Raw genomic sequence first — 8,934 nt, 5'->3', positions numbered from 1 at the left:
CATGCCGCATGTCATGGGGGCCACACGTGCATGCCACAAGTCATGGGGGGCCCAAATGCATGCCGCATGTCTTGGGGGCCCCACTTGCATACAGCATATCATGGGGGAACCAAATGCATGCCGCAAGTCATGGGGGGCCCAAATGCATGCCGCATGTCATGGGGGCCCCACTTGCATACAGCATGTCATAGGGGGCCCCAAATGTATGCCGCATGTCATGATGGCCCCAAATGCATGCCTCGTGTCATGGGGGCCAAAAATGCATTCAGCATGTTATGGGGGCCCCAAATGCATGCTGTATGTCATAGGGGACCCAAATGCATGCCGCATGTCATGGGGGCCCCAAATGCATGCCGCATGTCATGGGGGCCCCACATGTATGGCGCATGTCACAGGGGCCGAACATGCATGCCGCGTGTCATGGGGCCCCAAATTCATGCCACATGTCTTGGGGGCCCCACGTGCATGCCGCATGTCATGGGGGCCCCAAATGCATGCCGTATGTCATGGGGCCCCACATGCCTGCCGCATGTCATGGGGGCCCATGTTCATGCCGCATGTCATGAGGTCCCCAAATGCATGCCGCATGTCATGGTGGCCCCACGTGCATGCCACATGTCATGGGGGCCCCAAATGCATGCCGCATGTCATGGGGGCCCCACGTGCATGCCGCAAGTCATGGGGGGGCCAAATGCATGCGGCATGTCATGGGGGCCCTACTTGCATACAGCATGTCATGGGGCCCCAAATGCATGCTGCATGTCATGTGGGGGCCCACATGCATGGCGCATGTCATGGGGGCCCCTCATGCATGGCGCATGGCATGGGAGCCCCAAATGCATGCTGCGTGTCATGGGGGACTCACATACATGCCGCATGTCATGGGGGCCCAAATTCATGCTGCATGTCATGGGGACCCCAAATGCATGCTGCATGTCTTGGGGTCCCCACGTGCATTCCGCATATCATGGGGGCTTCACATGCATACCGCATGTCAGGGGGGTCCCATATGCATGCCGCATGTCATGGGTGCACCAAATGTATGACACATGTCATGTGGGCCCCTAATACGTGACTCATGTCATGGGGGCCCGACATGCATGCCACAAGTCATGGGGGGCCCAAATGCATGCCGCATGTCATGGGGGCCCCACTTGCATACAGCATGTCATGGGGGAACCAAATGCATGCCGCAAGTCATGGGGCGGCCCAATTGCATACCGTATGTCATGGGGACCCCACTTGCATACAGCATGTCATAGGGGGCCCCAAATGTATGCCGCATGTCATGATGGCCCCAAATGCATGCCTCATGTCAAGGGGGCCAAAAATGCATTCAGCATGTTATGGGGGCCCCAAATGCACGCTGCATGTCATGGGGGACCCAAATGCATGCCGCATGTCATGGGGGCCCCACATGTATGGCGCATGTCACGGGGGCCGAACATGCATGCCGCGTGTCATGGGGCCCCAAATTCATGCCACATGTCTTGGGGGTCCCACGTGCATGCCGCAGGTAATGGGGGCCCCAAATGCATGCCATATGTCATGGGGCCCCACATGCCTGCCGCATGTCATGGGGGCCCATGTTCATGCCGCATGTCATGGGGTCCCCAAATGCATGCAGCATGTCTTGGTGGCCCCACGTGCATGCCGCATGTCATGGGGGCCCCAAATGCATGCCGCATGTCATGGGGGACCCACGTGCATGCCACAAGTCATGGGGGGCCCAAATGCAAGCCGCATGTCTTGGGGGCCCCACTTGCATACAGTATATCATGGGGGGCCCAAATGCATGCCGCATGTCATGGGGGCCCCACTTGCATACAGCATGTCATAGGGGGCCCCAAATGTATGCCGCATGTCATGATGGCCCCAAATGCATGCCTCGTGTCATGGGGGCCAAAAATGCATTCAGCATGTTATGGGGGCCCCAAATGCACGCTGCATGTCATGGGGGACCCAAATGCATGCCGCATGTCATGGGGGCCCCACATGTATGGCGCATGTCACAGGGGCCAAACATGCATGCCGCGTGTCATGGGGCCCCAAATTCATGCCACATGTCTTGGGGGCCCCACGTGCATGCCGCATGTCATGGGGGCCCCAAATGCATGCCGTATGTCATGAGGCCCCACATGCCTGCCGCATGTCATGGGGGCCCATGTTCATGCCGCATGTCATGGAGTCCCCAAATGCATGCCGCATGTCATGGTGGCCCCACGTGCATGCCACATGTCATGGGGGCCCCAAATGCATGCCGCATGTCATGGGGGCCCCACGTGCATGCCGCAAGTCATGGGGGGCCCAAATGCTTGCGGCATGTCATGGGGGCCCTACTTGCATACAGCATGTCATGGGGGCCCTAAATGCATGCCGCATGTCATGTGGGGGCCCACATGCATGGCGCATGTCATGGGTGCCCCTCATGCATGGCGCATGGCATGGGAGCCCCACATGCATGCTGCGTGTCATGGGGGACTCACATTCATGCCGCATGTCATGGGGGCCCAAATTCATTCTGCATGTCATGGGGGCCCCAAATGCATGCTGCATGTCTTGGGGTCCCCACGTGCATTCCGCATATCATGGGGGCTTCACATGCATAACGCATGTCAGGGGGGTCCCATGTGCATGCCGCATGTCATGGGTGCACCAAATGTATGACACATGTCATGTGGGCCCCTAATACGTGACTCATGTCATGGGGGCCCGACATGCATGCCACAAGTCATGGGGGGCCCAAATGCATGCCGCATGTCATGGGGGCCCCACTTGCATACAGCATGTCATGGGGGAACCAAATGCATGCCGCAAGTCATGGGGGGGCCCAATTGCATGCCGTATGTCATGGGGGCCCCACTTGCATACAGCATGTCATAGGGGGCCCCAAATGTATGCCGCATGTCATGATGGCCCCAAATGCATGCCTCATGTCAAGGGGGCCAAAAATGCATTCAGCATGTTATGGGGGCCCCAAATGCACGCTGCATGTCATGGGGGACCCAAATGCATGCCACATGTCATGGGGGCCCCAAATGCTTGCCGCATGTCATGGGGGCCCCACATGTATGGCGCATGTCACGGGGGCCGAACATGCATGCCGCGTGTCATGGGGCCCCAAATTCATGCCACATGTCTTGGGGGTCCCACGTGCATGCCGCATGTAATGGGGGCCCCAAATGCATGCCGTATGTCATGGGGCCCCACATGCCTGCCGCATGTCATGGGGGCCCATGTTCATGCCGCATGTCATGGGGTCCCCAAATGCATGCTGCATGTCATGGTGGCCCCACGTGCATGCCGCATGTCATGGGGGCCCAAAATGCATGCGGCATGTCATGGGGGCCCCACGTGCATGCTGCAAGTCATGGGGGGCCCAAATGCATGCCGCATGTCTTGGGGGCCCCACTTGCATACAGCATATCATGGGGGAACCAAATGCATGCCGCAAGTCATGGGGGGCCCAAATGCATGCCGCATGTCATGGGGGCCCCAAATGCATGCCGCATGTCATGGGGGCCCCACATGTATGGCGCATGTCACGGGGGCCGAACATGCATGCCGCGTGTCATGGGGCCCCAAATTCATGCCACATGTCTTGGGGGCCCCACGTGCATGCCGCATGTCATGGGGGCCCCAAATGCATGCCGTATGTCATGGGGCCCCACATGCCTGCCGCATGTCATGGGGGCCCATGTTCATGCCGCATGTCATGAGGTCCCCAAATGCATGCCGCATGTCATGGTGGCCCCACATGCATGCGACATGTCATGGGGGCCCCAAATGCATGCCGCATGTCATGGGGGCCCCACGTGCATGCCGCAAGTCATGGGGGGGGCAAATGCATGCCGCATGTCATGGGGGCCCTACTTGCATACAGCATGTCATGGGGCCCCAAATGCATGCTGCATGTCATGTGGGGGCCCACATGCATGGCGCATGTCATGGGGGCCCCTCATGCATGGCGCATGGCATGGGAGCCCCACATGCATGCTGCGTGTCATGTGGGACTCACATACATGCCGCATGTCATGGGGGCCCAAATTCATGCTGCATGTCATGGGGACCCCAAATGCATGCTGCATGTCTTGGGGTCCCCACGTGCATTCCGCATATCATGGGGGCTTCACATGCATACCGCATGCCAGGGGGGTCCCATATGCATGCCGCATGTCATGGGTGCACCAAATGTATGACACATGTCATGTGGGCCCCTAATACGTGACTCATGTCATGGGGGCCCGACATGCATGCCACAAGTCATGGGGGGCCCAAATGCATGCCGCATGTCATGGGGGCCCCACTTGCATACAGCATGTCATGGGGGAACCAAATGCATGCCGCAAGTCATGGGGGGGCCCAATTGCATACCGTATGTCATGGGGGCCCCACTTGCATACAGCATGTCATAGGGGGCCCCAAATGTATGCCGCATGTCATGATGGCCCCAAATGCATGCCTCATGTCAAGGGGGCCAAAAATGCATTCAGCATGTTATGGGGGCCCCAAATGCACGCTGCATGTCATGGGGGACCCAAATGCATGCCGCATGTCATGGGGGCCCCACATGTATGGCGCATGTCACGGGGGCCGAACATGCATGCCGCGTGTCATGGGGCCCCAAATTCATGCCACATGTCTTGGGGGTCCCACGTGCATGCCGCAGGTAATGGGGGCCCCAAATGCATGCCGTATGTCATGGGGCCCCACATGCCTGCCGCATGTCATGGGGGCCCATGTTCATGCCGCATGTCATGGGGTCCCCAAATGCATGCAGCATGTCTTGGTGGCCCCACGTGCATGCCGCATGTCATGGGGGCCCCAAATGCATGCCGCATGTCATAGGGGACCCACGTGCATGCCACAAGTCATGGGGGGCCCAAATGCAAGCCGCATGTCTTGGGGGCCCCACTTGCATACATTATATCATGGGGGAACCAAATGAATGCCGCAAGTCATGGGGGGCCCAAATGCATGCCGCATGTCATGGGGGCCCCACTTGCATACAGCATGTCATAGGGGGCCCCAAATGTATGCCGCATGTCATGATGGCCCCAAATGCATGCCTCGTGTCATGGGGGCCAAAAATGCATTCAGCATGTTATGGGGGCCCCAAATGCACGCTGCATGTCATGGGGGACCCAAATGCATGCCGCATGTCATGGGGGCCCCACATGTATGGCGCATGTCACAGGGGCCGAACATGCATGCCGCGTGTCATGGGGCCCCAAATTCATGCCACATGTCTTGGGGGACCACGTGCATGCCGCATGTCATGGGGGCCCCAAATGCATGCCGTATGTCATGAGGCCCCACATGCCTGCCGCATGTCATGGGGGCCCATGTTCATGCCGCATGTCATGGAGTCCCCAAATGCATGCCGCATGTCATGGTGGCCCCACGTGCATGCCACATGTCATGGGGGCCCCAAATGCATGCCGCATGTCATGGGGGCCCCACGTGCATGCCGCAAGTCATGGGGGCCCAAATGCTTGCGGCATGTCATGGGGGCCCTACTTGCATACAGCATGTCATGGGGGCCCTAAATGCATGCCGCATGTCATGTGGGGGCCCACATGCATGGCGCATGTCATGGGTGCCCCTCATGCATGGCGCATGGCATGGGAGCCCCACATGCATGCTGCGTGTCATGGGGGACTCACATTCATGCCGCATGTCATGGGGGCCCAAATTCATTCTGCATGTCATGGGGGCCCCAAATGCATGCTGCATGTCTTGGGGTCCCCACGTGCATTCCGCATATCATGGGGGCTTCACATGCATAACGCATGTCAGGGGGGTCCCATGTGCATGCCGCATGTCATGGGTGCACCAAATGTATGACACATGTCATGTGGGCCCCTAATACGTGACTCATGTCATGGGGGCCCGACATGCATGCCACAAGTCATGGGGGGCCCAAATGCATGCCGCATGTCATGGGGGCCCCACTTGCATACAGCATGTCATGGGGGAACCAAATGCATGCCGCAAGTCATGGGGGGGCCCAATTGCATGCCGTATGTCATGGGGGCCCCACTTGCATACAGCATGTCATAGGGGGCCCCAAATGTATGCCGCATGTCATGATGGCCCCAAATGCATGCCTCATGTCAAGGGGGCCAAAAATGCATTCAGCATGTTATGGGGGCCCCAAATGCACGCTGCATGTCATGGGGGACCCAAATGCATGCCGCATGTCATGGGGGCCCCAAATGCTTGCCGCATGTCATGGGGGCCCCACATGTATGGCGCATGTCACGGGGGCCGAACATGCATGCCGCGTGTCATGGGGCCCCAAATTCATGCCACATGTCTTGGGGGTCCCACGTGCATGCCGCATGTAATGGGGGCCCCAAATGCATGCCGTATGTCATGGGGCCCCACATGCCTGCCGCATGTCATGGGGTCCCATGTTCATGCCGCATGTCATGGGGTCCCCAAATGCATGCTGCATGTCATGGTGGCCCCACGTGCATGCCGCATGTCATGGGGGCCCAAAATGCATGCGGCATGTCATGGGGGCCCCACGTGCATGCTGCAAGTCATGGGGGGCCCAAATGCATGCCCCATGTTATGGGGGCCCCACTTGCATACAGCATGTCATGTGGGCCCCAAATGCATGCCACATGTCATGGGGGCCCCAAATGCATGCCGCATGTCATGGGGACCCCAAATGCATGCTGCATGTCATGGGGGCCCCAAATACATGCCCAATGTCATGGGGGCCCCAAATGCAGGGGCATGTCATGGGGGGCCCAAATGCATGCCACATGTCATGGGGGCCCCACGTGCATGGCACATGTCATGGGGGCCCAAATGCATGCCGCATGTCTTGTGGGCCCCAAATGCATGGGGCATGTCATGGGGGCCCTACGTGCATGCCACAAGTCACGGGTACCCAATATGCAAACCGCATATCATGGGGGTCCCACATGCATGCCGCAGATTATGAAGGCCCCAAATGCATGTCCCATGTCATGGGGACCTCACGTGCATGCCACATTTCATGGGGGCCCCACGTGCATGCAGCAAGTCATTGAGCCCCAAATGCATGCTGCATGTCATGGGGCCCCAAATGCATGCCGCATGTCATGAAGACCTCAAATGCATGCCGCATGTCAATGGGGCCCCACATGAATTCCACATGTCATGAGGGCTCCACATGCTTGCCGCATGTCATGGGGGCCCCACATGCATTCCCTATGTAATGGGGGCCCCAAATGCATGCTGTATGTCATGGGGGCCCCAAATGTATGTCGCATGTCATGGGAGCCCCACATGCATACCGCATGTCACGGGGGCCCCAAATTCTTGCAGAATGTCATGGGGGCCCCAAATACATGCCGCATGTCATGGGGTCCCCACGTGAATGCTGCGTGTCATGGTGGCTCCACATGCATACCGCATGTCATGGGAGACCCAAATGCATGCCGCATGTCATGGAGGCCCCACATTCATGCTGCATGTCATCGTGGCCCCAAATGCATGCATATGTCATGGGGGCCCCAAATGCATGCCACATGTCATGGGGTCCCCAAATGCAAGCCGCATGTCATAGGGGGCCCCAAATGTATGCCTCGTGTCATGATGGCCCCAAATGCATGCCGCATGTCATGGGGGCCCCAAATGCATGCCGCATGTCATGGGGGCCCCACATGTATGGCGCATGTCACGGGGGCCGAACATGCATGCCGCATGTCATGGGGTCCCATGTTCATGCCGCATGTCATGGGGTCCCCAAATGCATGCAGCATGTCATGGTGGCCCCACGTGCTTGCCGCATGTCATAGGGGGCCCCAAATGTATGCCGCATGTCATGATGGCCCCAAATGCATGCTGCATGTCATGGGGGCCAAAAATGCATTCAGCATGTTATGGGGGCCCCAAATGCACGCTGCATGTCATGGGGGACCCAAATGCATGCCGTATGTCAAGGGGGCCCCACATGCATGCCTCATGTCATGGGGGCCCCACATGTATGGCGCATGTCATGGGGGACTCACATACATGTCGCATGTCATGGGGGCCCAAATTCATGCTGCATGTCATGGGGGCCCCAAATGCATGCTGCATGTCTTGGGGTCCCCACGTGCATTCCGCATATCATGGGGGCTCCACATGCATACCGCATGTCATGGGGGTCCCATGTGCATGCCGCATGTCATGGGTGCACCAAATGTAAGCCACTTGTCATGTGGGCCCCTAATACGTGACTCATGTCATGGAGGTCCAACATGCATGCCACAAGTCATAGGGGGCCCAAATGCATGCAGCATGTCATGGGGGCCCCACTTGCATACAGCATGTCATGGGGGAACCAAATGCATGCCGCAAGTCATGGGGGGTCCAAGTGCATGCCGCATGTCATGGGGACCCCACTTGTATACAGCATGTCATAGGGGGCCCCAAATGTATGCCGCATGTCATGATGGCCCCAAATGCATGCCTCATGTCATGGGGGCCAAAAATGCATTCAGCATGTTATGGGGGCCCCAAATGCACGCTGCATGTCATGGGGGACCCAAATGCATGAGGTTTGTCATGGGGGCCCCACGTGCATGCCGCATGTCATGGGGACCCGAGATGCATGTCGCATGTCATGGGGGCCCCAAATGTATGCCGCATGTCATGGGGCCCCAAATGCATGCCACATGTCATGGGGGCCTCACATGCATGCCACATGTCATGGGGGCCCCACATGCATGCCGCATGTCATGGGGTCCCATGTTCATGCCGCATGTCATGGGGTCCCCAAATGCATGCAGCATGTCATGGTGGCCCCACGTGCTTGCCGCATGTCATAGGGGGCCCCAAATGTATGCCGCATGTCATGATGGCCCCAAATGCATGCTGCATGTCATGGGGGCCAAAAATGCATTCAGCATGTTATGGGGGCCCCAAATGCACGCTGCATGTCATGGGGGACGC

The sequence above is a fragment of the Phyllobates terribilis genome, unplaced genomic scaffold (assembly GCF_046119375.1).
Source record: "Phyllobates terribilis strain yellow unplaced genomic scaffold, ASM4611937v1 Scaffold_13__5_contigs__length_258822181, whole genome shotgun sequence".
NCBI classification, from domain to species: domain Eukaryota; kingdom Metazoa; phylum Chordata; class Amphibia; order Anura; family Dendrobatidae; genus Phyllobates; species Phyllobates terribilis.
The sequence above is the reverse complement of the archived record's forward strand: the minus strand, read 5'-3'. Positions refer to the sequence as shown.